Source organism: Schistocerca cancellata, chromosome 7 (genome assembly GCF_023864275.1).
Source record: "Schistocerca cancellata isolate TAMUIC-IGC-003103 chromosome 7, iqSchCanc2.1, whole genome shotgun sequence".
Classification (NCBI taxonomy): domain Eukaryota; kingdom Metazoa; phylum Arthropoda; class Insecta; order Orthoptera; family Acrididae; genus Schistocerca; species Schistocerca cancellata.
The window spans coordinates 599,811,002-599,825,928 of record NC_064632.1 but is presented as its reverse complement, the minus strand read 5'-3'; positions in this window follow the sequence as shown (position 1 = coordinate 599,825,928).

Genomic DNA, 14,927 nt, shown 5'->3' with positions numbered 1-14,927 from the left:
TGTAAGATGAAAAATTGAAACAAATGTAATGCCCATTACATTCACACAGTCGGTGAACGTGGAGATGTAGCTCTGAAACTTGTTGTACAATAACTAAAAAATAAATACCTATGAATTACAGAATATTGACTTGATTAATGCTGACTTAATGTTACTATTTCTATTATATTGACAAATATTGTTGTTACGAACAAACAACTTTATGGACATGTCATGACAACAGTTTGTTAGAAATTTATAACATGCTTGCATGGTCATCATGTAGATATCTTGAATACAAACAGTGGATTTCCATACGTGTGTAATTTACTTGTGGAAATTTTGTAGCACATGGATGACAAGGTGCAAATGTAACAGTAAACTACAGATCCATTAAACAATCAAACTCCCATGTGTGAAGCAGCTTTAATAGTCTAATTACTTTAAAATGAGTTTGATTACTTCACAGTGAGTTAGTGTGTTAAATATTTGACTCTAAGTACAACAGCAAACCTTACCAAAACTTTTTCCACTTATGTGCTAAAAGTTAATTGGATTCCATTAAGAGGTCACATTCTCAAATACTGGATAAACAAACCCCACGTAGCAGCATGCTGTCAGTTACACTTCTTAAAGACAAATTCACAGTGCCTAAATCAAATACTTCTTTCTTCCTGATTTAAACTTTTAGTATATTTCCTAATGTTCAGTTTCAGATTATGAGAGCATTTTAATTTTTTAGAGTTGGTCAATCATTATGTGGAATGACAAAACTAAAAACTGAACAATTCCAGGGGCAGTGAATTTTTAAATGCTCCAACAGGTCTTTGTTAGTACAGTAATATTTATTCTGAATGCCAAGTCTGCCATTACTGGTACAAAAAAAAATCCTCTCATTTTGGATTCTGCACTTCTACACAGTTGCAACTGTACTGTGTCTCAACAATGGTATACATGCAGCTAAAGATCAATGTGCTGTAGTTTTTTTTCCATGTGGATGACTCTAGTGGTGTGGGAATAGGGGAAGTAAATGAGACTCATCAGTGGTTTTGTAGGATTTGTAGTGGAGATAGGAAGATACTAGAACAGGACGGGAAAATTGCCGCCCTTCAGGCTGAGTTAGACAAGGCCAGGGGAGATCTTGACAGGTTAAGGAGGGAGAAGGGTAAGGAGAGGTGGGAAGTGGCAACAGCCAACAGGAGGATCAGGCCTAGAACTTTGTCTGACAGCTTCATGGTGAATGTGGAAAACACATTTGACCTGTTGCTTCAGTTAGAAGCTGATGAGCCTCAAGCAGTTGCAGGTGTAGACTGGGCACAACAAACTTTCAGCAGCACATTGAAAAGTAAGAATGTAGGGAAATCAGTAAAGAGAAAGAAAGTGTTGTTGTTAGGTAGTTTCCCATGGAAGAGGTGTTGGCCAACTTTTGCAGGATGAATTAGGATCAGAATACCAGGTCACCAATTTTTTTAAACCTAGTGCTGGTCTGCAGCAGGTGACAGAGGATTTAGGATCACATTGCAAAGATTTCACTAAGGAAAACACTGTGGTTATAGTGAATGGGGCAGGTAACAGTATTGACAGAGATCCTGGGTACAGTATAGAGTGTGAACTGGCAAAGATTGCATCACCATCGAAGCATACTAGTGTTGAGTTTGTATCTGTTCTTGGGCGCCATGACCAACCTCATTTGAACTCTTCTGTCATGAGAGTTCATTTGTAGTTGGAATGGCTGCTCATGTCGGGTGCAGGGTCACATATTGGTGTGGTTCCTGTTGATTCTCTCAGTAGGTGGGATTATACTAGGCATGGCCTTCACCTCAACAGGAAGAGGAAGGGTAAATTGGCTGGGGAAATAGCAGGAAAGTTAAAGGAGGGAGGCACTGTCATGAGTGGTAAAATACCAGTGGTTATAGGGTTCAGAAAAGACCCTTTTTTAGGGTAGGGAGGACAGAAAGAAAGCAAATATTAAGAGAGGTTAGATCTGAGACAAACCTTCAGTTTGAGAAATAAATCAAAAAACATAATTCCAGCATATTACATCAGCATAAACAGCCATTGGTTAAGAATTTTCAACAGTCAGCAGATATTTTAACTCTACCCAATTTTAAATCAGTCAATGTGAAATGTCAGCTATCTTTATTCCATCAAAATATTTGAGGACTGAGAAATAAAATTAATGAATTAATTATCTGCATAGATGAATTAGAATCTTCAAACACAGCTGACATAATCTGCCTCTCTGAACATCATGTGACCACTGGTATAGAACTTTTAAGTGTTACAGGGTTTAGGTTAGCATCTCACTTTTGTAGATCAGAAATGGAGAAAGGAGGAGTTGCCACATTCATCAGCAACTATCATAAATTTAAGAACATAGATATTCATAAATTTTGCCTAGAACAGCATATGGAAGCATGTGCAACAGAAGTAGAATTTCACAAAAAATCTTTCATAATATTAAGTGTATACAGAGCACCTGCAGGTAACTTTAATCTGTTTGTAAACCACCTTGAAGCTGTACCGGCCCATTTAACAACCAAATTTCAATGTAGGTTTCCTTAAAGACTCTCCCATTACTAACTTATTTGAGTTAGTAACACTATGATTCAACTTGATTCCCACTAGTTCCCCACTAGGGTAGCCACTTGCTCACAAACAGCCATTGATAATATCTTTATAGAAAAGTCCAATGAACAAAATTATATTACAAAACTAATAGTCAATGGCCTCTCAGATCATGACATGCAGTTCCTTCTGTTAAATGTTAATACTGAACAGGATATAAAATCTGTTAAATCTGAGCTCAAGAGGGTAATCAATAAGCCAAAAATTGATTATTTTAGGACACTCCTCAGACATTCACTGGACTGATGTTTATAGTGCTCATGGTATGAATGAAAAATATTACACTTTTGCTAACAAAGTGCTTACCTTATTCAAACACTGTTTTCCCCCAAAACTTACCAAGGTTAGAGTAAAGTCTACAAAGAAGCTACGGATTACTCGAGGAACATGGGTATCTTGTAAAACAAAAAGAAAACTGTATCTGTCAATCTGAAACATTTCTAATGTTGATGCTATAGCACATTATAAGAAATACTGCAAAATATTAATGATTGTAATACGAACATCAAAGCAAATACATTACAAGGAAAAGAAAGTCATTTCAGATAACAAAATAAAGACAATATGGGATATAGTGAAGGAGGAGACTGGTAGAACCAGACATGAAGGGGGACAAATAGCATTAAGAATAAATGGAACATTGGTGACAGATGTGTATACTGTTGCAGAACTATTTAACAAACATTTCATAACTGTTACTGAAAAGACAGAGTTGTCAGGTTCTGTAGATGCTGCTATGGGATACCTCAGACCAGACATTTCAAGTAACTTCCATAATATGAATTTGACCCTCACTACCCCAACAGAATTAATGTCCATCAGAAAATCTTTAAAATCAAAAACATCTAGTGTAGGCTGTTCCAGCTGGTCGGCTCCGGTGTGAGCTGCGGAGCGCTCCCTGCTCCAGGGAGCCGCGTCGCTCGCTGTGGCCACTCAAGTGGGCCGGCACACCGGCGCGTGGCACGGCTTCCTGAGGCAGGTGGCAAGGCAAGCGTTTTGATGTGCCAGCTGCGTCTTACAAGATCGACAACCTCATACTCTTAGCTGATAAGACATGATTACATGCTACACCAGGAAATAAATAAGAAACAACTGTTTTATAAGAAATTGCATACTAAATTTATTGGGCCTCTGTAGCTTGATACTTTCTTTTCATTACAAGATCGGAAATATCAGGTGTCAAAGTGTTCGCAGCGTTAATGCGGAGGATGAGCTTCATTGTTACATCCTGAAGAAATGATCGTTCCTTACTATTTACTCTTTTCATTGCTGAGTAAAGCTGCTCACAACAATACGTGCCAACATGCACATGATCTGAGTGGCATTGTTGTGAAGCTTGGGAAATGTTTTTTGCTGTAATGAATGAACGTGTTGTAGTACCTCTCTTTCAACAAAGTTGAACTTTGCAAATCAATAATCTCTAATTGAAGTGACAATGACAAGCATCGGGGGAAACTGAAAAACGAGTGCTGAACACCTTAAGTTCCATTTCCAAACTAGTGAGGTCTCGGAATCGTGTTTCAAACGACGTGATGAGCTGCTTTAACTTTGCTTGGTAATCGCCGAAAGCAGTACCTTCAGGTATTTTTAAAGAAGCAAGACGATTGAAGAACGTTAAATGTTCATTACTCATCTGCCTCTCAAATGAATGTAACTTTTCCATGAACGCTTTGATCTCGTCGTGCATGTCAACGATTAGCTGCCCTTTGCCCTGCAATGACAGATTTAATTTATTCAGATGCATAGTTATGTCAGATAGGAACGCCAGGTCAGATATCCATTTTATATCTTTCAGACAACGCATTTCTTCCCCTTTCATTTCGAGAAAATGGGATATTTCCTCACGAATGGCAAAGAAAACATCAAGAACTTTTCCCCGACTTAGCCAACGAACTGCACTGTGGTAAGGTATATCCCCATACTCCGCTTCCACATCTTTCAGGAATCATTTGAATTGGTGATGATTCATACCGTGACGCCGCACAAAATTCACTCATTTCACATCTTTCATTACGCCACTTAGCTCTACTGTTGCAGCATACAGTGCCTCTTGGTGAATAAAACAATGAAGAGTCAAAATGTCTTTACCGAATTCATCCCTGAGTTTATTTTTCAAATGAGAAGCAAATCCTTGGTGACGCCCAATCATTTGTGGTGCACCGTATGTTGCTACAGAATGGAGCTTATCCCACGGCAAATTCATATTGTCCACTGATTCACAAACAGCTTCAAAAATGTCACGTCCTGTTGCGGTGTCATCGAGTGGTACCACATCCAAGAGTTCTTCAGTTACTTTCAGCTCCATGTCGACACCACGCACAAAGACTGCAAGCTGAGCACAGTCCGATATGTCGGTGCTTTCGTCAAGCGCTAGCAAAAATTCAACAAAGCTCTCCGCCTTTTTCCTGATCTGTGTTTCATAATCCACTGCCATGTCCAGGATCTGACAAGACATTGTCTGCTTCGACAGGCAAACCCCATCGATTGCCTGCACCTCCCTTGGAAACAAACATTCTGCAACTGCTACCATGCACGATTTTACGAGTTGTCCCACCGAAAACGGCTTGCCGCTCGTCGCAATGATGTGAGTGATCCTGCAGCTTGCTCGAACTGCAGATTCAGTAGTGTTTTCTCCGCTCTCATTCACCTGAAAATTATACACGCATTACAGAACACGAACTATGTTGCATATTTTGATACTTTCCGTATTACAAAACCGTTTTTAAACTTACGTCTCCTGGTATGTAGTTATTAAGCCTGGCTACAAGTTCTCTGCGTGAAACACCTTCTACCTGATCGTAGTGCGCTGCGTGAAGACGCGTATAATGTTGTTGTATATTGTACCTCTTCGCAGAATTAAATACTTTATGACATACAAGACACTGCCGACGACCATCCCTCTCAATGAATAGAAAGGTATCCTCCAATAGAAGTACAGGGCTCCTGCGGCTAGTCATAGCTGTCATTGAACATGGATTATTCCATCAGTTGCTGCTGTATGCGGCCAGATGGCAGTGAGTTCGCTTTCCCCCTCCACGCGGGCTCCGAGCTGCCGCAGTGAGCGCTCCGGAGCGCTCCGGCTCCCTGGAGCTCGGTTGGAACAGCCTGATCTAGTGGGTATGATGAAATATCAACAAAGCTAATTAAAGAATGTGATTCTGAGTTAAGTAACATATTAAGCTATCTGTGTAACCAGTCGTTTATCAGTGGAATATTTCCTGAATGGTTAACTTATGCTGATGTTAAGCCACTGTTTAAGAAGGGAGACAAATAAATAGCATCAAATTTCCATCCAATTTCACTTTTGCCTGCATTCTCAAACATTTTAGAAAAAGCAATGTACAATCAGCTTTGTAACCATCTTATCTCAAATCTCATACTGTCAAAGTCACAGTTCGGATTTCTAAATGGTTCTGATATTGAGAAGGCTATCTACACTTATGGTGAAAATGTGCTTAACTCATTAGACAAAAAATTGCAGACAACTGGTATATTTTGTGAACTGCCAAAGGCGTTTGACTGTGTAAATCACAATATCCTTTTAAGTAAATTAGAATATCATAGTGTAACAGGAAATGCTGCAAAATGGTTCAAATCTTATATCTCTGGCAGGAAACAAAGTGTGATATTAGGAAAGAGACATGTATCAAGCTATCAGGCATCATCCAACTGGACACCAATTACATTAGGGGTCCCACAAGGTTCCATCTTAGGGACCTTACTTTTTCTTGTGTATATCAATGACCTTTCATCACTAACATTACCAGATGCCAAGTTCGTTTTGTTTGCCGATGGTACAAACATTGCAATAAATAGCAAATCAAGTGTAGTCTTAGAAAGATCAGCCAATAAAATATTTGTGGACATTAATCACTGGTTCCTAGCCAATTCTTTGTCACTAAACTTTGAAAAAACACACTACATGCAGTTCAGAACTTGTAAGGAGTGTCCCACAAGTATATGTCTAACATACAATGACAAGAAGATAGAAGAAGCAGACAGTGTTAAATTCTTGGGATTAGAGCCTGATAATAAATTCAACTGGGAGGAGCACACCACAGAACTGCTGAAGCGTCTTAACAAATCTCTGTTTGCAATGCGAATTTTGTCAGACATAGGAGATATAAAAATGAAAAAGCTGGCGTACTATGCTTACTTTCATTCCATAATGTCATATGGGATCATTTTTTGGGGTAATTCATTAAGCCAAGCTAAAGTTTTCCGGGCACAAAAACGTGCAGTAAGAGTTATATGTGGTGTGAACTCAAGAACATCCTGCAGAAGCCTGTTTAGGGAACTAGGGATACTAACTACTGCTTCCCAATATATTTATTCCTTAATGAAATTTGTCATTAAAAAGGTATCACTTTCTCAAACCAACAGCCCATTTCATGGAATCAATACTAGAAATAAGAATAATCTTCATAAGGATTTGAAGTCGCTTAGTCTTGTACAAAAAGGTGTGCATTATTCAGGAACACACATTTTCAATAACTTGCCAGCAACCATAAAAAGCTTAACAACCAATGGAATTCAGTTTAAGAGAAGCATAAAGGATTTATCTGTGGCCAACTCCTTCTACTCCATTGATGAATTTCTCAGTAAAACCAACTGATTTGTATATAAGTACAATATAACTTCTGCACAATTTCAGTGCAGTAATGTGTTCATTGAAAATAAGTATTATAGTAGTTGTATTACATGTTTATTACCTTATAAATAAATAAAAAACTTTTTTATTTTAAATTCAGTGCATTAGTATTTGTAAAATGACTCTTTCATATAGTGTTCATTAAAAAATGATGACCATTCTACTTGGGACCAGTGGAATGGTACCTTAGCTTATTTGATTTAGTTGTAAATATTTGTCATGTATTTTTGTTCTTCTGACATGCTCCACATCCTGGAGGACCTCCTCACTATGGATCAATTGGAATGAAAGTAAATCTAAATCTAAACATAATGTGATACAGTACACTACATCCCACAGTTGGATGTATTTGACATTAGGAGCCCAGTGGTATCTTACATAATCAGCACACTGACATAGGGTGGTCAGATGATGAAGTCTCAGTGAGAGGTGTAAGGAAGTTACACGAACTTCTTAGATTCTAGTATTTTCTTATTTTCAATATTGCTCAACATTCAGCTTTCAAATGTTCATGTGAAATTTTGTGTTCAACAAACCTTCAGATTCTCCTTTCCTGGATATGAATTGAATTGTCTGCTTGTGTGCAAAGTTTGTAAGTTACCTCAATCTGTCTACTATAGGGAGAGAAATTAATTCCTATTTGCTGTATGCAATAACTGTAAATCATCATCTGCATCATTGTTAACAGGTTATAGTGGTTGTTGTAATTCAGTGAGCAGCTCATAAAATTTGTCAGTCTGATTGAAGGTCACCTGAAATGTTTGTATTGACCAAAGTTGGGCCACCAGTAAATCCTGCAACTTCTCATTTGCTGAATTCAGAGCTTCTGGAAAGGAGTGTTTTTTATTGCTGCATCGGTCGTGGAGGGATGTGATTACTGTGAAAAGTTAATGTGTGTTGTGACATAACTTCTGCACTCACTGGCTTTTTCCTTTCTTTCTTGTCTTCCAGAGAATAGTGATCTGACTGGAAAGTGATTCCTTTGGGTTTACTAAACTTGAACCCAAAATTCACCATCACATGTGATATTACTTCCATGTTATAAATTAATGACACAGGCTAGTGAAGACGCCCATTTTGAAAATGCCTAAATTCACTTTCTCTCCATTTTGTTTCAAGATGTGTACAATTGCATGTTACATTCATACCATCATTCATACTAATGATAATGTGCATGGCTCAAACTTTTGGAATAGAGAGTGTGAGTAACTGAGAATGAAATTGATCTCAGCTTGTAGAATAGTGGTTTTCAGTAAACATCAAACACAGTTTGTGGGTGAGAACAGAAAAATTATTGCAAAGTAAACAAAACATGATAAGCAGTTAAGTAAATATGAAATTCTTAAAATTTGTAATCATAGCACCAAAAAAGATGACAAAATCTGATTAAAACTTCCATTTTAAATTCCTTATTCACTTTCCTAAGGAAAGTGAGAAAGACTGCTCTCTTCAATTGTCACAAGTAAAACACCATACAGTTCACTCTGTAATGCAACTAGTCCCCGAGGAAAAGATACTTAAAACTGTGAGAACTTGAATTTGCTTAAAATTGAAGCCCAAAACAAAGACAGTAGTTTTTAATGTCAAACAAAACAGGGTTCCAAATCTCTCTTAGGTGATACCCCTTATGTCCATTATAAACAGAAATACAGGGGTATCCTTCAGGTAGGGTGTGGAACCCTGTTCTGTTTGGTATTAATAAGTGTTTGGTATTGGATTTCTGCAAGTTTTCACTGCCGGTGCACTGTCGCGCTTAGCACTGGTGGACAGTTAGAGTGGTGCAAGTGTAGTAGATCTAGATAGTGTACAAAGGAGCTGCCATATGCTTTAATTTCTGTTTGGGTGAGTTAGTGTGCCGGATTAATCACCTGAAGATGCTGGCCAGGTGAACCTCTTGGCTGACGTTATGTTCTGGCTGGAGCCTGGTTCTGAATAATAATGATCTAGTAATGCTGGACATGAAAGCAAGATCACATACGAACGTAGTTTTATATTACATTATACACAGCTCCCGAGAGCTCACATACAGATACAATACACATCGTTGTGTTATGCCAAATGCTTTAGCTGTGTATGAAAGCTCTTGATGTATGAACTCCGAAGACACTCTGTTCATGTAATACTTGAATGTAAAAGACTGCCACTAGGTTCTTTCATGTGAGATATTCTTAACACCGCAATCAACATACTTAGTTCCAAAATGCTGATTTCTTAGGGTGTATGAACTAGAGGATGTTTTAGACCTTTGCAGCTGCAGAAGTGGTTCAATGTCATGTTGTGTATTTGTCCAGTGCCACATCAGGTCAGTGAATAAATCACCAAGAGAATTAGCTCATTTCCATGATTATGAAATTCCCATCACTGAAAATATACAAATACGGCTCAATGTCATATGATAATCAGAAATTGTGCAACAATGAAGATTTCCCATGAACTCCATAGATAACTACTCCAGAGTAGTTGTGCACGTCAGATGGAAACTTACTACTCTTCAGTGCATGTGAGGTATGAGTGAAGGTCGGCAAGATGTGTCGCCTGTTAACGTTATTTGTCTGATATGGTAACTGGCTATCTCTTGCCAGAAGGAGCTGCATTTCCTGTAATTGTCATGATGGTATTGCTTTTACTTGGCAGGAAAGACCCAAGGAGTTTCCGACACTTAAAGGGTGCCCACAACACTCAATGCATGTAAGATTACTGTACAACTTTTACAACCTTGAAAGATGCCCCAGCTATAGGAAGCAATGGTTAGGCACAAAATCTCTCCTTCAGTAGTAGACCTTTGTTTTCATATGAAGTAGGTTCTGTAACTAAAAGACATGGCCAATGTTTAAGGCACTGTGCTAAAGTAACTGGGAAAACTCAGTAATCATTAACTCTTTGTCTTCCCACTGACAGGCTTTTTCCATTTGGACTGCATAGTGCACTGTATATCCCCTGTATTGCTAGGTGACCTGGAGCTTTGGTAGCTCTGCTAACAGAAGGGTCTGTAGTGACTGCAGCATGGGAGTTCAGGCTCCAGGTTCTATTTCTGGTGCTGCAGAGTGGAGACCTGTGTCCATTACATACACTAACCTGTCTGTATGTACACAGGTACCCTCCAGAGTGGAGAATCTAGCTTAGGTAGGGCTATTCCAGCAGGAAGTCTTGCTAATGACTGGAGCATCAGACATCGCAGGCAGTGTTGTGGTCTGACACTGTGATTACATTGCAAATGCATGACACTATAGATTCTGTGGCCTGTGACGCTTTCGTTTTACTTCTTAGGTTCATTACTCATCTAACCAAATACAAGTGGTGTGACACATGTGTTACAATGCAGTGCTGGGTAAGTACAAGTTGACTGGTACCAAAAATTATTTTTGGGGGGATCCAAAAGTTGCTTAATTGTAGCTTGCCCAATGCTATTGGTATTTACCAGATAAGATGCAATCCAAAGCTGCTTCTTTCTTCTTGTGAATTTCCATATGGATTCCAATTAACAATCTTCATTCAGATATCTAATCCTTAATGTTATAGTGCACTTTAAAGGCACCCACACTGTATACATATATCCAGTCTCCATTAATCACTCGTACCTCCATATGTACTACTGGAAAATCCAAATATGTCTTGATGGATTACAGCACACATTGCATCATCCGTACAACAATATTTTACATGATCTGAGACACCAGAGATCAGACATTGCATACTGTTACATCTGTTAACACATTTTTTTAGTTCACTGCTTCTGGGATTTGCTACAGGAGAGGACTACTATATCATTGTTCTCATGCAATTTTTGTAAAAACTATTGTGTAACTCTGAGTATCTATCACAAAATTCTTTACAGTCAACTAAAAGATGAAAATGAGAATTTCAATCCCTAGCAGTGATCCATACTGTGCATAAATGAGAGATTTTGAGCATAAAGTAGAGTATGTCATTGAAACTGCTCTTGGTGACGAAAAGATTTGCCAGGTGATCAAATAAAGAAAATAACAATCCATTACACCAGCATTCCAAAATATTCTTGAATTGAATACTGAAAAGCCTGTTGAAGTTATCAGAATCTCAGAATTTAGCTCATTCCATTAAAATATTGTCTACAATACTTGAAGAAAAAACTGGTGTCATCTAAACATTCTACCACATGAACCATTCAATGATGGATTGGAAAGTGAGTGAAACATCAAAAAGACAGCACTGCAACCCCCTGTTGGCTGTAGGTAAGACTAGGAGAAGCACTAGGCTGGTATTGGACATGAGGGCAATTAATAAAATAATAATCCTGTGAGAATCTGAGCAGAAAATTTAGTTCAACAAGTACAGTGGATCCAAGGATCAAGTACCTCGTTTCCATCAATTTGTCGTACTGACAGATAAGTCTAAACAGAGCTCCTGTAAAGTACACTGCTTTTATTTTGCATGTCATACCTACCCGTTTAGAATGAAATCACTTACTCTAAACGTGAGTGTTGGTGTGTTTATAATAACATCACATGATGTGTTAGCCCCAGAATTACTACAAAGAATTACTTGATATGTGGGTGATTTGAGAGAGAGAGAGAGAGAGAGAGAGAGAGAGAGAGAGAGAGAGAGAGAGAGAGAGAGAGAGAGAGAGTAAATTTCTTCTTTCACATTATTATGCCTCAAGATGTGCTAATACAAATACAATGAGTTCATAACTTCCCAGTATACCAAACAGATGCAGTTAAAAGTATCTTCAGATTTAGCCAATGAACATTATTATTTTGTACACAGACTGATCCCTTAGATTGGGTCTGAAGTATGCCAGTCTACTTTTAATAAGAACAAAGATGCACTAGCAAATAAACAGTTGGTGCACCATATGAATGTCCCAGGATTTTTGCTTGACAACTGATGCTTCATTTACCAGGTTGGGAGCTTCTCTCTTCCAAATCAGGGTTTTAGATGTAGATGAAGTGTCTGTACACTGCACTTTCCTAATGGGCCTACACGGCCACTGAATGCTAAGTTGTCACAATTATGTACCCTTTCAGGAAATTCCACCACTATTTTGTTGATAATTACACCAAAGTATATTGTGGTTGCCAACCTTTAAGCTTTCTTCTCAATTGCAAAATGCTGTTGTTGTGGTCTTCAGTCGTGAGATTGGTTTGATGCAGCTCTCCATGCTACTCTATCCTGTGCAATCTTCTTTATCTCCCAGTACTTACTTCAACCTACATCCTTCTGAATCAGCTTGGTGTATTCATCTCTTGGTCTCCCTCTATGATTTTTACCCTCCACACTGCCCTCCAATGCTAAATTTGTGATCCCTTGATGCCTCAGAACATGTCGTACCAACCAGTCCCTTCTTCCTGTCAAGTTGTGCCACAAACTCCTCTTCTCCCCAATTCTGTTCAATACCTCCTCATTAGTTATGTGATCTACCCATCTAATCTTCAGCATTCTTCTGTAGCACCACATTTCGAAAGCTTCTATTCTCTTCTTGTCCAAACTATTTATTGTCCATGTTTCAATTGCAATTTAGTGTATGCAAAAGTAGTTCACTTCAGTAATAAAATTTTAAATTAGTTTCTGTCATGGGACAGAACAATGTAGTAGCTGACACATTACCATGTTTAGTTGAAGAAATATCCAGTAACTTTTGCTCTGAGGGATGAAGTTCTAAATATAATGTCTTTCTGGTGCATGATAACACTTATTGTCTGTGTTTCATTTCACCAGCAATATGTGTCATCTCCAAGACAGGAATCCTAGGTGGAGAGAAATCAGAATACAATCTGCACTTGACCCACCTGAGGCACTAGTTAGATGCTATGTTCTTCACAAGAATGCATTATTTTGTTGTTGTTTTACGCAGTATAACTGGTGTAATTGCATTCCAGAGGACAGCCTGGAGAACCTAATCTTGTACATCCATTAAGCACTGGGGATCCTGAAGTGGTTAAATGTGCTGAGAAAATCAATGGCTATTGCTATTTTCCTCACCTGTGAAAGAGAGTAAAATGGATTATCCACAAATACCTACTCTGTCAAAATGTGAAACCTCCAAACTATGGCTCTGAAGGTGAGCTCCACCCAGTCTGGGTGGAAGAAGAGATTTAGGTGACAATACCTCATGGTGTAGAGTTCGCTTTCCAGTTACGGTCCTCAGCTGCTGTGCACATTCATATCAATCACTATATGCACAGGCACTCATATTAAGCTAAAGTTTAGGAGCACTGTGCTGCCACAAAAAGCTGAACACAGGTTGTAAGTCAGCTGGAGTGAGACGTGGGCTGCCAGATTCACTTGAAGGACACAGATCTCTAGTGTGCCTGGTGAACTGAAGGGATCAGCAAAGAAAAGCTACAGTTTATTATCTAGAAAAATGTATTTCAGTATAGAGGTCTAGTAGGTACAGGTAGTACATATACATAATAAAGATGGGATGGAAGGCATGATTGTGGAATGGGGACAGAGTAGCATGTTCTGTTTCCCACAACCTACATGAATGCATTTGAAATGTCAGATGAGGAATCATAATTCAGGTCTTAGATATGGTAGCCAGGTAAGCTTGCAGCTCAGTAATATCACAGACAAAAAATTTAGAGCAGCCAGCTACTAGCCAGACTTGGGACAAACTATATGATACGAGATTTAAAACTTTCATGGCTTTGTTGATATTCTCCATCGTAAGTGGCCACGATTTCTTTTTTATATATGAAAAGTGGTCAAAACACTTCATCATAAATTTTAGTATTTCTATCAAACAAAGATTTGATAGATTCATCCACATTAGTCCATGTTGATGTAATTCAATAACTGAAGTAAAAAACATGTAAGTAGTTGATCAGATGATAGCGAAAATCAAAAGATCCTAATTCCCAACACTAAAATGATATGGACACTTGCAAAAAACATAAAAATCTATGTGGACACTACATTAAATGGCGAAAATGTGTACATGTCAGCATAAATGCCGGGGAATGCTATGTTTTGATGTAGCAAAACATTTATAAAGATTTGATATAGCACTATGGCAACAAAGGAGTTACTCCTGTAATTTTGTGTTTCCTTGTTAGAGTTGTGGGACATTTCAGTAGCAGTGCTATCATGGATAAACACCACTGTGTTTCAGTCTTCCATATAAATCTGACCAATAACAAAATCTCTAACTTTGGCTATGGTGTACAAAACAAGATGTTTCTGTAAAGGATAACAGTTCAGGGCTGTAAGAGTTTAGATTAGTGAGGTTTCCTGCTTTAGGCCTAACCGGGTCCTGCAGTTGTAACTAAGTGAAGGCAGCAGCTTCTAAGCAGTGAGTGTATTAATTGCATGCCACAAAGTACAATCAGTAGGTCTGTAATAACTGTTCCACATTCAGTGCCATTCTGCTTCAGATAACTTTACTTCTGCTCTGATGTGTTACCTTCTTTAGAACACCCTGAATCTTTTGAAGTGTGTAGATTGTTGTCTTTTATATATCACACCCACAGATATCTACTATGAGGTTTGATGTAAGAAAAAGAAAAATTAATTTTACAGTACTTGGGTGCAGTCAGCTTCAATGATTTTGTGCTGCCTTCTTGGAACCTGTGATTCTGTTCCTACTCTTGCCACATAAAACAGGTAGCTTCATGTTTCCCTCTTGGTGTGCATGTGTAAATCTCCACTAGAACACACATGCTACAAAAATATCTGTAGCTAAAAATCT